This window comes from Brachyhypopomus gauderio, chromosome 7 (assembly GCF_052324685.1).
Source record: "Brachyhypopomus gauderio isolate BG-103 chromosome 7, BGAUD_0.2, whole genome shotgun sequence".
Taxonomy (NCBI): Eukaryota; Metazoa; Chordata; class Actinopteri; order Gymnotiformes; family Hypopomidae; genus Brachyhypopomus; species Brachyhypopomus gauderio.
Window position 1 is genome coordinate 26,922,898 of NC_135217.1, and position 17,766 is coordinate 26,940,663.

Here is a 17,766-nt window from a genome sequence, read left to right on the forward strand (position 1 = left end):
AATATTAAAGATGTGCCGCCTAAATCTGAACAGCCTGTCATGGAACTCACTTGCAAGTGCCTCCTCTGTTGTCATTACATTTTTCTTCACAGTGATTGTTTACCTTTTCCCAGACTCCTCTCCATCATTTACTTTGGCATTGTCTTCCAGAGACCATTGGGTAAGGGCTATCTCTGTGTTTGCAGGAGGTCTCAGCATTCTATGTGTTGAGCACACACAGTCTTTGCACTCACCATATGCACAGAGTTTGGATTTTGGATCACACATAGTTGCATCTACCATCTCCTCTATGTTTATTGATGCTAAAAGACCATGGCTGTACATGGTGTTGGCCATGAACTGTAAGTTCTCATGAGTTCTACATTGACAGGTTTCGCGATCAGCTTCTTTGGGCACCAGAACCCAAAATGGTCTTAAGGTGCAGAAACAAGAGTAAGAGACCCGATGTTCATTTTCTGAAAGGAACTTCTGGTGCAGATTCTTCATTGTGTCAGTTAGTAAGCGTTTCTGTTTTTTCTTCTTCTTTTGAGTTACAGTTTGCTTTCGTCCTGTTGTCATGCGACTGACATCGTCTCTTAAAAAGAAAGCCTTTACTTTCTGTTTGCATTCAGCTGGTAATCTGTTGCTCTTCTTTCTTTCAAAGATCATGAGCCCTCCATCTGGTCTTAGTATTCGCTTCTTTGAAAAGCCCAGTGTCGCCTGTGCAGCCCTCTGCAGCCTATATTTCTTTATTTCTAATATAATTTTTTTGTTGTTTTTGCAATAAGTTGCCTCGCCCGTTCCTTCTTGGTGTTTTTGTATTTATTTCTGATGTCCTCAATTATTGATTCCTGCAACAACAGCCTTCTCCTAATTGTGTTGTTAACTGTTTGATGGCGCAGCAGTGTATACACCCTGGAACGTGGTGATTTTTGCCCTCCTGCCAAGCGTTGGTACCTCTTCTTGTACTTTTCTGGTTTTCTCTTTTCCCTCCCCAACAAGACTTTTAGTCCTTCAATCTCTTTCTGGAGCCTCCTTCTCCCCTGTCTGGCATTTCTCCGTCCAACAACATATTGCCTAATGCACAGGATGCAAAATGTCACAATTTACAGTCACTCTACCAGATAAATGATTCTGTATACAATTTTAGAAAAGAAGGCCATTACATTAAAGCAAATTGATCTTGTACATTATTGCTATATCATATGTTTTATTATACCATTCCTTTATTAGACTACACAATGTTCTCATTTAACTGAGCAGTTTCATCTTTTAAAGAACAGGTTATTTCACTGTACACACATACACTGTAAAAGTAAAATCATCTACAACAATTCAATTCCAAATTCTTTCCCTATTGTTACGTTCTATCTCCCCCCTCCTTGACGAGCCACACCTCCGTGGTTGCTAGGGTCGGCCCCCTTTTGATTTCCTTGTTTATTTTGGTGGTTATGTCTTCTGTTCTTAGCTCCGCCCCTATTGATTAATGTTCAGCTGTTGCTAGGGGTTTTCTTGATTAGTTAAGGCTTATAATTCTCTTGGGTTTAGTTCTTCGTTGTAAGTCATTAAGTGTCCATGTTTCATGTTGGTTCTGCAGTTGGGTTGTGTTTCCATGTATAGCATTTCTCCGCGATGTTCGCATTCCTGTGCTTCTTGGTTTATAGCGAGTGTCAGTTTTGTGGGTCGTGTTTATGAATCGTACTTTGGATGGTCTATCAGCTTGTATTCGGGTTTTCTACATGGTTGTGTATGTTAATCAAACGTCCGTTTTCGTATGTGTAGTTTGATCCTGAATGAGTGATTGTTGCTGTGGTCGTTGCATTTAAAGTAATGTCTCTAGTACATTTGTGTGTTCTTTCTTGTTTGCATTTGTAGTAAAATGGTTAGGTTATTGGAAGAATTAAGTTAACCTGGTCATTGTCATTTTTGTGTTGCTCGTGTATGTTGTATGTGTAAGTTTATTTCAGCCTTTGTTGCTGTTAGTTCTACTGTTTTGTATGACCCAGTCTTTTATGCACTGTGTTGTGTATCTCTATGTATCAGAGTGCTTCAGCCTTCGTTGCTGTGTGAGTTTTACTGCTGTGTATAAACCAGTCTTTCATGTATTGTGTAGAAGACCAACATGCCGCGTCGATCTCGTAAAATACGAATCGGCGTTACCGCGATTCAACCAGTCTCGCTCTCAGTTCAAAATAAAACACACTCTGTATCGCATTTGTGTCCGCCCCCTTGTCATGAGTCGTTACAGTATGACTTACCAGATCAGGACACAGCGAGAGAGATACACTCGAGTCCTCCTTTTCAGGAACGAGATCAAAGTGATTCTGTTTTGACTAGTATTACTGCAGACATAGTTTCCTTGGAAAATAAGAACTCGTCTAGTAATCGGATAAGTTTCAAGGATCACTTGGACTTAATCCAAACAGATTTGTCATTAGACGTGTATGGCCGACCCGGTGTGTTGCCTTCTTTGATGGCTTGCCCTTGTGAATTCAGTGGGGAAAATGGTGATTTGGGGCTTTTTATTATGCAATGTAGTCTGTATGTCGAGCATTTGATTTGCCCAAAACCTCCGGAGAACATTTTAGTACTCTTCATGAGATCACGGTTGAGAGGTATGGCACTAGAATGGGCAGATCTAGTGTTATCTACTAGACCAACGGAGGCTTGGTCTATTGCAGGTTTTTTTGGGTTTCTTAGGCAACGTTTTTCTAAAAAGGCCTTGACTGCTTCTGGTGTAGAGAGCCCTGTTCCTCTCCCATTCTCTGGACCTTTGTTACAAGTACAGGCAAGAGCTCCAGTTGCATGTTCAACATTGGAATATAAGACTCTAATCGCCCACTGTGCTGATCCCATAGACTATGTTGGATGTAAGAGGACCTTTTGTCAGAGTGCTGAGATTGCTTCAGAGGAAGTTCCGGTTGCTACTGTGCCTTTGAGTGGAGACTCTGTGCCCATGGAACCCATGGATTCCTTGACCAGTGAGGCTACCTCTTTGACCCAGTGTGCTTTTGAAGACACTTTACCAGCAAACCAGTCGGGCCTCGGAGTTGTTCCCTTGTCTATGCGGGTTGACCTTGGTGCGGTTTCTCCTGCTAATCAATCTGACACTGACTCGGGTGTTTTGTTGGATGTTGCTATGGCGACAGCGGCTTTTACATCTGTGCCTTCTAGTTCCTCCTCGTCGTCGTCTGCCGCGCTGTCATGCGCCTCCTCATCGTCGTCTGCCGCGCTGTCATGCGCCTCCTCGTCGTCGTCTGCCGCGCTGTCATGCGCCTCCTCGTCGTCGTCTGCCGCGCTGTCATGCGCCTCCTCGTCGTCGTCTGCCGCGCTGTCATGCGCCTCCTCGTCGTCGTCTGCCGCGCTGTCATGCGCCTCCTCGTCGTCGTCTGCCGCGCTGTCATGCGCCTCCTCGTCGTCGTCTGCCGCGCTGTCATGCGCCTCCTCGTCGTCGTCTGCCGCGCTGTCATGCGCCTCCTCGTCGTCGTCTGCCGCGCTGTCATGCGCCTCCTCGTCGTCGTCTGCCGCGCTGTCATGCGCCTCCTCGTCGTCGTCTGCCGCGCTGTCATGCGCCTCCTCGTCGTCGTCTGCCGCGCTGTCATGCGCCTCCTCGTCGTCGTCTGCCGCGCCCTCCGGCGCCTCCTCGTCGTCGTCTGCCGCGCCCTCCGGCGCCTCCTCGTCGTCGTCGTCTGCCGCGCCCTCCGGCGCCTCCTCGTCGTCGTCGTCTGCCGCGCCCTCCGGCGCCTCCTCGTCGTCGTCGTCTGCCGCGCCCTCCGGCGCCTCCTCGTCGTCGTCGTCTGCCGCGCCCTCCGGCGCCTCCTCGTCGTCGTCGTCTGCCGCGCCCTCCGGCGCCTCCTCGTCGCCGTCTGCCGCACCCTCTGGTGCTTTCAACCTCAGGGCTCCCACGGCCACAGAACCTCCTGGTGCTTCCCTTGTGGCTGCAACAATTGCTCTGCCTTTTGGTGATGCCTCCCCATCGGTGACTCTCCCTGGTGACACAGAGACATTACCTCTTGTTCCCACTATCCGGAACAGGTCGCCACGCATACAGACTCCTTATGAAACTGTTCCAGTTCCTGAGGTCCGTCAGGGACCTGCCAAGGTTTCAGAAATACATCAGGGGCCCGTTCATGAAGACATACAGTCTTATATCCTGAATGTGCTGTCTAATATGGATCCTATGTGTATGCCCTTATTTCCTGCCCCCATTCCAGATTATGTATTGGTTCCAGTGTCTGTTCAGGTTTTTATACCAAGATTGGTTTCAATACACCCTGATATGTATGGCTTTGGTGTTTCTGTCCCTGTGTGGTTACCTGTATTGTGTTCCTTTGTTTATCTTGTTCCCGTCCATATGTCTGTTGTTTTGTCTATAATTAATGGAGTTGTAGCGTCATCAATTGCACCCAATCTTAGTTTGTCTGGTTCTTCACCCCTGTCCTCACCTGTGTTGAATAGGCCTGTTCCCGTCCCCTTTCCCTGTTCTGTTGATGGGTCTCGACCTGCGGTTCAGTCCCTTCCCGTGACTGTTTCCTCTGTGGGGGCCCCTGACGACGATTCAGCCTGCTCTGCGTTGGTGTCCTCAGGCTCTGTGCACATCGATGGGTCGTTCCGGCATGTTCCTGTTTACGACCCTCCGTTCTGTTGTCGCCTGCCCCATCTGAAGTCCGACTCATTGTCTGTCGTCTCTACTGAGGGTTGTGAACTGTCCGCTTCCTCTAGGCCCGAGGTTCCGGTGTTTGGTTTCTCCATTACTTCTGATCGGCCGTCCCTGGCTTCCCCTCCAGTTTTATCTGTTCCTGTTGTCTCTGGGTCCCTTTCGGGTCCTTCTTGCGTGCCCCGGAGTGGCACGCTTTAGGAGGGGGTAATGTTACGTTCTATCTCCCCCCTCCTTGACGAGCCACACCTCCGTGGTTGCTAGGGTCGGCCCCCTTTTGATTTCCTTGTTTATTTTGGTGGTTATGTCTTCTGTTCTTAGCTCCGCCCCTATTGATTAATGTTCAGCTGTTGCTAGGGGTTTTCTTGATTAGTTAAGGCTTATAATTCTCTTGGGTTTAGTTCTTCGTTGTAAGTCATTAAGTGTCCATGTTTCATGTTGGTTCTGCAGTTGGGTTGTGTTTCCATGTATAGCATTTCTCCGCGATGTTCGCATTCCTGTGCTTCTTGGTTTATAGCGAGTGTCAGTTTTGTGGGTCGTGTTTATGAATCGTACTTTGGATGGTCTATCAGCTTGTATTCGGGTTTTCTACATGGTTGTGTATGTTAATCAAACGTCCGTTTTCGTATGTGTAGTTTGATCCTGAATGAGTGATTGTTGCTGTGGTCGTTGCATTTAAAGTAATGTCTCTAGTACATTTGTGTGTTCTTTCTTGTTTGCATTTGTAGTAAAATGGTTAGGTTATTGGAAGAATTAAGTTAACCTGGTCATTGTCATTTTTGTGTTGCTCGTGTATGTTGTATGTGTAAGTTTATTTCAGCCTTTGTTGCTGTTAGTTCTACTGTTTTGTATGACCCAGTCTTTTATGCACTGTGTTGTGTATCTCTATGTATCAGAGTGCTTCAGCCTTCGTTGCTGTGTGAGTTTTACTGCTGTGTATAAACCAGTCTTTCATGTATTGTGTAGAAGACCAACATGCCGCGTCGATCTCGTAAAATACGAATCGGCGTTACCGCGATTCAACCAGTCTCGCTCTCAGTTCAAAATAAAACACACTCTGTATCGCATTTGTGTCCGCCCCCTTGTCATGAGTCGTTACACCTATTAACAAAGAATCCAACTGCCCACTTTCTTCTAACCTTGAGGGCCCTGGTTGTGAGGTGTTTTCTGGCTCTGGGGAATTTTCTGGACTTGGAGGAGGAGTGGTCATTGACTGAAACACTGTCTTTTCTCTGGCACGTTCTCTCTGCATTCTCTTCCTTTCTCGCCATTTCTTTCTCTGTGCTGTCTTCTCCCTTTCACTGAGATCTGACACTCTTTTTTTATTACCTTCATCTATGTTCTTTCTCCACCTCTCCTTCTCTTTATTGATATATTTCTGCCTTCTGTCAGGGTCTGCATCACGACGTGCCCTGTAGCACCTTTGCTTTTCTGCAGCAGACAACGGTGCCATTCCCTGACAAATATATGCATCCCATTTAAACCAATGCTTTTTTTGAAAGTACATAACATATAAATTCATATTAAATTAATGATAAATACCAATATTAGCTGGAAACACCCATTTATCTAGCCCCTTTATGTCCACCCTGTACCTTTGTGTTCACCCTGTTACTGTGCAAAACAGTAACAGAATGGACAGTAACAGGAGGGACATTTTATGCTAAATTTAACATTACTACTTGTGTGATGCTAGTTCATGCTAGTTTATAGCGACCACAGAGGAAGATTTTTAACATGTTTATTAACTATATTTTTCAAATTACAAAAAATAATTAGTTTCCACTATAAATATGCATAACAGAGTGGACATGTTATGCTTTACCACATCAGTGAACCTTTCTAAAACACTGAAAAAAGACTGAATAAGGAATGATACTCACTTTGCTTCTTGCAGATGATTTCCCTCAAAAATGAATGCTACTTCCTAAGAGTCATGTGACTAGAGGAGGAGTCAGGGGGGTGTGTCCAGACAGATTTTCCATTACAGTAACAGGGGGGACAGTCAACTCAGGGACAAAACTTATTTTAAAGATTTTAAGTGTTAAAAATGCATTGATATAAAAAAAATTACATTTGGTGAAGAATATTATAAATAAGGCAACACAACAATTAAAAAAAATTGAATTTTTAAATTTTTTCTTACATACATTTGTAAATGAATTTGAGGAAACATGATTGGGGACATGGCAGTCTAGCCTACTTGAGCTAAAAATCACAGTATTAATTTTAAATTAAATAATCCTGGGAACACACCATTGTTTTCTATGGTAGAGGGGAGGGTAATCATGTAGGACAAGCTTTTAGAAATAAGTATTAGTTAATTTTTACCCAAAATATATAATATTTTGTCATGGGGACTCAAATGGCACCGAATAGCAGGAATGACCCATATATATATATATATATATATATATATATATATATACATCAAAGGAATTACTCGAAACTAGCTAGCGGTGGTACGCTAACGACAGCTAGCGTCGCCACAGTGGGCGGAAATTATCATACAGTTAAGCCCGCCCACTAAGAGGGAAGATATGATTGGTCAATTTTGCTGTCATTTGAAACTGGTATTGTGCTGAATTATAACTGCCAGGCCCTCTGTAAACGAACAGCGGGCATCACAGTCCTGATAGGGGGAGACACAGGTTCACAGGCTTCCTCTTAACCCCTCACCTTCCAACACAGATTGAATAGATACAGTTGAATAATTTATTTGCTTATATTTTTGTAATTGTTTAGATGTTGATTGTCAAACTGTAAGTAGATAAAATAAAATTGGATAAATTATATTATATATATTTATGTTTTAAGAATATTTTAGGCCCTCTGAGAGGGCCTAAAATATAATTAGTGAGTGCAGTGTTTGGTCAGGAAAAGGTCTGGCCAAGTGGCTTTAAATGTGGCGTCTTGTGTCTCACATGACGTGTGGCAGCATGATGTTGAAGCAAAACAAACACTGACAAACTGGCAGTGATTTTAAATGCCCCATGGTGCAGATAGAGGAGGAGGCGTGAGAGGGAGAAGCTAGCACGCTACAACGCTGAGCTGGAGATGAAAGCCTATGAATCCTGGGGCATACATACCTACACCCCACCCACCCTGTTCACCTACACCCATATATACCTACACCCCACACACCCTGCATGCTACTAAGTATGCAGACAGTCTTTCTCCGTCTGGGCACGTAAACGGTCAGTGTGGCACCAGAGGTTGAAAACACCTGTGTACTGATTCGTCACGGTCCAAAGTCTTTCTGGCGGAGTCTGGAAGCTCATGACGAATCTTGTTTACTTTGCCAAAGAGGGTGGTCTTCCGGCCGAGCAATCGTTTTGCTAGTGACAGTGAAAAAATTGTATGTGGTAACAGTTCTTCCTTCATCCATAAATGGTTCCATAAGCTTCATCACATTTTCCGATAGTCTTTCCCCCGTGGGACGACTGGAGTCTTTGCCAAGAGATGGGATGATGTTGCATACATACTTAGAGTTCAGGTCACATGCCACCCAGAACTTTATCCCAAACTTGTCAGGTTTATTTGCAATGTACTGAGGAAAACAGCAGCGGGTCTTAGTTGGAAGAAGTTGCACATCTATGGTGATATGCCTTCCTGGGTTGTAAGAACTGATGCAATTGGCAACGAAAGACTCCCAAACATTAGAGACTGCAGCAAATGGGTCAGTTGGGTGGAGACTGGGGACACCCTAAAAAAAAAGCCTAACACACTCACCGACTACAATAGCCTAAAATGTGGTGTGGATGTCATGGACCAGATGGTGCGAAAGTACAGTGTACATTCAGGAACACGGCGTTGGCCAGTCGCTGTGTTTTATAACATGATTGACATTTCAGCACTGAATGCCTATGTGCTTTTTCAGGCATGCACTGGGGTAAAAGAGAGACGTGCGGACTGCTTGGTGGAGCTTGCGAGAGAGCTTGCAGAGACTCATATGGCAGCCAAGGAGGTGTGTAAGGAAAACATTCAGCAGCAACCACCCACACCTGACACAGGGGATAGGGCATTGTGCCAGGTTAAGTGTTGCTGCAAGAGTAACCGTGCCACTAAGCGTTGTGTTTCTTGTAATAGGTTCACATGTGGCAAATGCAGAAAGGAGATGTTGTGGCAGTGCCAGGTGTGTTCAGACAATTTATAAGTGTGCTGAATCTATTGGGTTTTCATACCAGTCTGACAACAAGCAATGTAGCACACAACTGCACAATGACTGTAGGTACATAGGCTTATTAGCATAGTTTATATTTCTGTATGGTTTACATTTCTATTCATGAATACTTTTGTTATCATATTGTTGCATGCTTATTTTGTCTTTTATTACTTGCTTTATTACTATTTCATTGTACAGAGCAACATGTTTTTTTTTTACTGTGCATATACGAATAAACCTAACTTGAATCAAAATTTCTGGCAATGTTGACTTTTTTTTGGGTTGGGGTGGGGGTTCACCAACTTGTTGCTGAGAAGAGTGTAGAGTGTAGTAGAGTGTCCTTAAAGTTACTTCTTGCAAATGTAATGGCCTACGGCGAGTGTGTGGCAGTGTGATCTTTAATCATAAAAATAATTGATATAATGACAAATGGTTTTAAGTGGTGAGTCTTGTGTGTGTGTGTGTGTGTGTGTGTGTGTGTGTGTGTGTGTGTGTGTGTGTGTGTGTGTGAGCCCTGCAGGCTCCGTCAGGGACATCAGCTCAGAACCGTCCTTAGCAGACAGTTTCATGGAAGGGTATGAAAACACCCCAGAAACATCCCAAGCCATATTTTCTGACATGCCATTATTCTGAACAGCAATATAGTTATAACATGTAACGCTTTGGTGGTGGCTACATCAGTATCCACTCCAACCCGGATAGAACAGAGTCTTGCAACTGAGTTCAGGGGATGAGTCGTGGAGGAGGGAGGAGGCCAGAAACAAACGCGGCAGTCGTTTTTACTACAAGAAGCCTAGTTTATTTGGCACAGTCTGGGCTCCAGCTCTACGGGACCATCCATACATGAACGAAAATCACCGTTACAACGTTACAAGCTCTCTTGCGTTACTCAATGAAAACAACATAAATGAGCAAGGGCCAAGCAGTCTGTCGGTGAGTCGTACCGAGGGAAAAACGAAAACTCTCTCTGCGTGCTGCGTACTGATGCAGGCGCACTCGCTGTTTCTTAAAGAGACAGTGTACAGTTCTGACTGTTACAAACAGTCCCAACCCATATTATCCTTGTTGGCAGGCACTTTCCTGCTCTGCTACATCATTATTCACATTTATAAATGTAAAAATATGAATGCAGTGGTCTATGTAGAAAGTTATACCCTTAGCCACATTATATATAAATTATACAGGCTACTAAATAAATACTAAAGCAATTAAATGTAACACTTAAATTCTTAGACAGTTTTTAAAGTTCTTCATCTTAACCTAATATATAGTATATCACAGACACAAGACCAGTCTAGTTTGGACACACCAAGTTTACTTATTTTGAATATTTTCTACATGTATCACAGTGGATGTATCAAAATAATGAAACAATACATGACAGTGCTATGTTAAACCATAATAGATGACTGTAGATTGTAAAGTTTTCCAGAACCATCCATTACTGGACAGTTTGGGATGATGATCTGGATTCTCTTGGTTTTCTTAACCAACTTCATGAGGCAGCACCTGTGATGCCCTCAACACATTCTCATGTTATTTATTATTTTAATTATATATAGTGAGTTCCCGCTTAACGACGGGGTTAGAGACTGAAAAGTCCGTCATAAAGCAGTTTTTGTCGTTAAGCGTGACCCTGGATTTAGATATGCTTTGATCGTAAATACAGTATAGAAAAAAACTAACAATGTTCTCGTGCGTGCATACAGCGTGAGAAAGAGCGATCGCGTTGCCGAGATGGGCTGCGGTGGAGGCTACACTGCCTCAGCTTATCGTACACAACACTCCACAACACCCTACAACACTCCACAACACTCCAACACTCCACACCACTCCACAACACCCCACAACACTCCATAATACTCCACAACATTCCACAACACTCCACAACACCCCACAACACTCCACAACACTCCACATAGGCCGTAAGGTGAACATCGAAAAGTCCTTCAGAAAAAGAATTCCGCTCCGCACTCTCCGTACCAAACATGCTTCAGCTCATAAAAAGAACGAGTTATGTTGAGGTTTAAAAAAAAGTTTCACAGCTCAAAATACAGTACTTTTTTTTGTTCGCAGCGTTTAATGGAAGGACTAGTGCCCAGCAAGGCGTATGTACATATTCGGCAGGCGTAATAACACTTTGGCTCGCGAGAGGTGCCACGGTTGAGACGTCATCAGAATGGACCAATCGGATAGCTGGTATGTCAGCTGAGCTAGTAAACACAAGTCGTAGTAGCAGCGCGTTCATCCAGCGGTACCGAAGAAGAGGAAGTCTCGTCTGAAAATGTTCAAAAAAAGAAATCTTTGAAACGTAAGGTTTGTTACATGCATATATCGTCTGTTAAGCATGAGGAAATACAGAATTTCACCAGCACAAGGTGGAATACTTATCGAAATAGTCTTCGGCAGTGGCTAGAGTTGAGGGGCGAGTGCAGAGACGTAGCAGAAAGTTTCAAACACTGTCTTGAATTGGATTTGAAGAAATTCCCGATGATGCGGCTTTCCATCCCACATGCTACCGGAGGTTTATTGACAAGCAAGAGATCGAAAGAACTCCGACCAGGAAACTTCGGTCCAGATCAAGCCTCTCCATCTCGAGCTCCAGCCCCGTTCTTCCTTCCATCTGCATAGTTTGCAAGTAAGGCTGCAAATTTGTCGTTGCGTGTGGCAGATGCCAAAAAGAAGCTTTGACAAAAACACAGACTTTAACTGCAGGTAAGACTGGGTATCACCCTCACCCCCACCATTTGGGACTGTCCCTGTGTGTTGCTGGGCGGCCCCAGCAACCACACTTGTCTCTAGAGGTGTGTCCTGGCTGTGCTGTACATCTGTGTGCACAAGAAATCCTTTTTTTGGGTGCAACACCTAGCACCATTTTTACAACACCACACCACCAGGAAAAATGAAGTCTTCATTTTTTTGCCTGCCTATTTATTCATCCTTTGTTCTTTTTTTTGTACAAGGCAAGTTGCAGGAAGCTGTTGAAGTGAAGGATGACCAGAGCATCCTCATTCACATCAAGGACAGAGAATGGAAGTGACATGGATGACAAGAAATCCAGCCCCTGATTCTGTTCTACATGTCATACACTGTGGTTGCAGAGAGAGTGCCTGTGAGACAAACAGATGCTCCTGTTTCTCTGCAGGACTCTGTTGTACAGATTTGTGCAGGTGTTCCAGCTGTGTGAACACAAAGGAAACAGAGGATAAAGATGATGATAGCTGCCCTGACACTGACAGTGAGGAATAGAACGTGTGTGTGTGTGTGTGTGTGTGTGTGTGAGAGAGAGAGAGAGAGAGAGAGAGAGAGAGAGAGGGATATTTTACCGCTATTCTATTTGTATCATTGTCATTCCTTTTATTATGGTTATGTATATACATTTATGCCGGTTGATGTAAATGCCAGTTGATGTGTATGCCCTCATTGTTTTGATTGTTTTTTTTATGTGTTGTTAGTGAATAAATGAATACCTGAAGGGTCCTTATTGATAATTATTGATAATTACAATTATTTCCATTTATTTATTAAAATGTCAACATGAAAAGGTAACCTTATCATCCACTTGCACAATAGTTGTTTGTTCTATAAATAAAGGAATTCATTTAGCCCCTGTTACAAACACATGGATGGCTATCAATAATTATTGCAATTGTTTCCATTAATTGATCAAAATGACAACATGAAAGGTCACTTGCATAATTGTGATTTGTGCTGTAAATAAAGCACTATTGTGACGATGGGGTCGTGGCGAAGGATGAGACACGGAATCCCTCTATAGAAGCCAACGTCACTTTTAATGTCAACAAAGATTGCGCAATAGCACACAGAGAACGATACACATACACAGCCACGTGTAGACTTTAGACAACGACGAGCACAGGACACTGCGCGAGTGCACATTAAATAGACAAACCACATTAGCCCCACGTGATTACGAGACGAGTCACAGGTGAGACACATTATCACACGACATAGCCATAACCACGGAGATCCACAGACGCAGACAAAGCACGTGGACAACGTATACACACGCCCAAAGGGAGGGGCCGGGGTCCTCAACGTGACAACTATTTAGTATTAATTTGGCCCAATTCAGAAATACATTATGATAATGCTCATTCATGTATTTCTGAGGGCCAAATAAATACTAAATAGTGCGTTATTGTATATAAAGTGGGCATAAAATAATATTAATGTTGATCATTATTTTATGCACACTATAAAATTATATTTTGGGAGATTCCTTTCTGTAGGTTATATTTGACAGCACTAGTGTCACGTATGGCCGCGGCCCCTCCCTTAGCTGTCACTCCGGATTCCCTTGTGTCGGTGTTCCATGCCTGTTTATCCCGCCCCGCTCGTTTGTCTCCGTGATTCCTCGTTTGTTACCACACCCCCGTGTCATTGCCCTCACCTGTTCCCTGTTTAAAGTCCTGTATATATAGTCCCTGAGTGTCCCTTGTCCCTCGTCGGTTGTTTTGGATGTTGGATGTTTCATTGTTCTATTGCCCATTGTCTGTTTCCCGCTTTTTGCTTGTTACATGTTTCTGTTTTGTCATGCCCGTCTTTGCTTGTTTTTCGGACTGCCCTCCCGTGTTGAACCCGGACTGGTTAAGTGACGATGAGTATGATATTCCCATGAATAAATCTCGCTCTTCTCAGCATTTGTGTCCGTCCTTTCGCTCCGCAGCGCGATCTGCGTTACAACTAGGCAGGTTGTCATCTTTTTCAGTTTGTTGTCATAAATCGGCTACGTGATTGGTTTAGCGTGGTCACGCGGTGTTATGTGACGTCAAAATCGTCATTCAGCGCGAGGAAAATTGTTCTTCAGAAAACGTCTTGGTTTAAACAAAGTACAGGATTCTGTGACGCGAAACTTTTTTGGTAAGTGCAATATAACCTGATCATTTTTATTAGCTAGCTAGATAGATAGATAGATAGATAGATAGATAGATAGATAGATAGATAGATAGATAGTTTATTGATCCCAGGGGGAAATTCCTCCGTACTAAATTCCTTTAGTACGGAGAGCGCGGAGCGGATCAGAACGAAAACGGGGTTCACCTTACGGCCTAACAACACTCCACAACACCCCACAACACTCCAACTCTTCATAACACTCCACAACACTCCAACACTCCACAACATTCCACAACACCCCACAACACTCCACAACACTCCACAACACCCCACAACACTCCACAACATTCCACAACACCCCACAACACTCCACAACACTCCAACTCTCCACAACACCCCATAACACTCCACTGTGCTGCCACTGCTCCTCCGCGCACCACTCTAAAAAAAAAAAAAGTTGGCAGCATATATATTGCAGCATCTGGGATAATTGTACATGTGCCTAGAATCAGGCAACGCCATTCATAGGAGAGTTTCTAAAAGCCTCTGATCTCAAGAAAGATCTGTCATGGTACGGTGGCCCCATGTCGGCTGTCTCCATCAGCAGTGGAAGGAGCTCCGCTGGTGCCACAAGGGAGAGGGGCCTGTAGGAGGGTTGACGGCCCTCACACCGCCCTCTCCACCTCCACCACCACCACCACCAACTCCCGGGCCTCACTCAAGACTCCGGGGCCTTATTGCACTACACTGGGGGGTTTATAGGTTTTATGGATGTTCATGTGGCTAATTAAAAGTTTTAGTGACTTTGTGTATGGCTATAGGGTGTTTTATTAGGTATGGCACCTTTTTAGAACCCTTCTTATAACACCGGTTTTTATCCTCATCTTAGTCCTGATTTTACAGTTAACACTCCAGTATGTTCTTGATATGTTTTATTGGATGGCTTTTATAACCCCTTTATTTTATTTTAAACCCTCTGTGACTATTTATGCACTCATTTATTTATTTATTATTTTATTGATCAAACCGTTTTAATATGAATGGTGGTTTACTCATGAGTGCATTTATAAATGGTAAGAAAAACAGGCCACAGTTTGTTGTAACAAATTTTTATTGTGTGATGTTCAGTGCGGCTAGAAGGACGAGGCACGAGTCCTTGCACTGACGTTATTTGACACAAAAAAGCGCAAAAAATCACATAGAAACACATAAACGTATATATAAGGTGCAGACTCAAACAAAGACGAGCACAGGACACTGCGCGAACGCACATTAAATAGACAAACCACATAAACCCCAAGTGATGACGAGACGAGCCACAGGTGAGACGGATTATCACAAGACGTAACTGCACCCACAGAGATCCACAGACGCAGACAACTAGACGTAGACAACGTAGACACACGCCCAAAAGGGAGGGGTCGGGGACCTTAACGTGACACCTATATTATCTGTCTTAAACCATCTTGAAAAGAATTAGATATGGAAATAGCTAAGACTGGCACAATACTGGCATGAATTCTTTTACTATAAATGTATGTTAGTGTGATGCTAGATTTCAGAAAATGTTTTGCTTGTTACAATTCACCAGAATACATCTGTTTTACATCCAAAGTTATTCAAACTACATATTCTGTTGTACTCCACCAATATACCTGGTCATGCAAAAGTCTAGGACAGGTCCCACTTATAACATAGACCATAATCAATTAGTTAGTACCTCGTTAAAGGAGTGTTCATCTATCTGCAAAAAGTACATTACATACTGCAACATAATACAGCATATATTAAGCTAATACTGTGCCATTACACTTATTAGCTATACACAGTGGTTAATTTGTAAATCAAACGATGCCGGAACGCAAACAGCGGCACGAGACAAGGGGTCACTGAGGCCAACAATGTCACCGGATCGCACACAAAACGCAACGCTTAGGCACACAAATGTCAAAATAACAAGCCAATTTGTATATATAAATTACTTTTAAATTATTTACGTGTGTTTTATAAGTGTTTTAAGTGCAGAAGTGCATTTTAAGTGCATTTTCAAGTACTATAGCCTAAATTCCAGCACTTTTCAAATCTGAAACACAAAGCAACATTAAAATTCATCAGGTAAATGTTCCTTCCCCTGTTTTTGAGGGGTGTTTCTTTATACAACCACATCATATCGTTTCGGACAACACTACATAGAATGTGACGCGGCTAGTATAAACGCCTCCTCCGTTCGTGGAGGTTTGCGCGAGGTGTGCGGAGTCGCACACTACGCTCACTCGCGAAAGTATAACTAGCTCTATATGGGAGACGTGGAAATGCATCGCTAAAAAGGAGAGCTCTTATGTGATTTAGGAAGCCTGAATGTGGATCTTGTGTTTAAAAAAATGTCTTTTATAGAATTCTTTGTTCAATTAATTGGTTCAATGCAGACAGATTTCTTCATAACTTATAATTAGTAGGCTTGAAAGTTACTGGATCGAGGCAGACAGTTCGCGGAACGCACCCTTCAAAATGAAAGAGTTCCCGGATCCTGTTCCGGCAGGATCCAGCTCAAATTAAGCCCTGGCTATACATTACAAAAGTAATTTTGTGAATCATAGCTTTTTCATTTTTTAAAACAACCATTTAACTCCTCATTGAAAAGTCACATTACATATACCAAACAACAAAAAGACTATAGATCCTTGTTCCTTGTGCATGTGATAAATTACATTCTGCACAGTTACCTCAGGATATGTCAACAGAAAATAACAATCATAGAACAATATATATCTATAGTCACCATGACAAGTGTATTTCAAAGTGCAAAAAGAGCAGAACTCCTAGGCATGTTAAACCTGATGTGATTCGCTAAAATCTGTGCTTGTTATTTAAAAGGACTTCTGAGTTTAAGGATTTAGCTTTCTGCTAATTCAAAATGTTAAAAACGTTTGACTTTCTTCCTCTCTCTTTCATTTAAAGTGCAGGCACAGTAAGAAATGCACAAACATCTCCATCTTCAAGTAGAATCCATGTTGGGCTTTATTTCGGTCTGGAGGTCTGGCTGGCAGCTCTCAGTTGATTGGGAGGTTCTTCACAAACTCTCTTAGGCTCTTGCGGATATTGGAAGGTTGGGAACCAGCGCAGTCCTGCAACGCTGGACCCATTTGGGCATGAAGGGCTTGGCATAGGTGGACAGTGGCCCCCTCACGCTTCCACCCCTGCCGTGGACCGTACCACTGTTGCTGGAGGTCCCCAGGAGCTACCAGAGCAGAGGGAGCACCTTCTGCTCAACCAGTTGTGGCTTGCAGGGGTAGAGATCCCTAACCAGCTCTATAAAAATAACATTTAAAAGGAACAAAGATAAATAAATCAAGGATACACTTGGGTGAAATCTTCACATACATTGTAAAACAAGCTCACACTAACAATGGACATGACTGCTCTCCACTGTAATAGTTAAAACTGATTGTTGTAATATTTTATACTCTGGAGCATCTGAGCTTTTGATATTTCTTCATGTGCCAGCATTTAATGTTCTCCAACGTATGACCCCCCCCATACAGATCACTTCTGAAAGCTGCTGAAAACATAAAAAATCAATTCAGTTCAAATGAGTTACCGGGAACATGTTGCCCATGACCATATATGGGTTGTCCTTGCAGTCGGCCACCAGGTGATCAATGCGCTCCCTGAAGTCTTTTGAACCCAGCAGGCCTTGAGCTGCTTGACGTACTCTGTCTTGTCTGCAATGCTGTGGACCTGTGCTCTGCTGCTGTCTTTGCTGAACACACACAAGAGAGAAAACACAAGGATTGGGTTATAGCGTCCAAACAGAAAATGAACAAGGCTGCAATCAAATTAAACCAAAATCAACACCATCAAAAATTGCAAACATCAAAGCAGTTTCAATCAGGATGCACTTTTTTTTGTTGTTGTTGTTTTGCTTAACTGTTTAAATATTCACCTGCTGGCAAACTGATGAGGAGGTACGCATGACTCCACAGCTGGGATGGAGCGCCTGCCTCGAGCTGAAGGAGTATCCTGAGGCATCTCACCCAGACCCTAAAGCCACATCAACATCATGGAGTGATGATATTGAAGTCCACATGTTGTTTCATACTTTGAT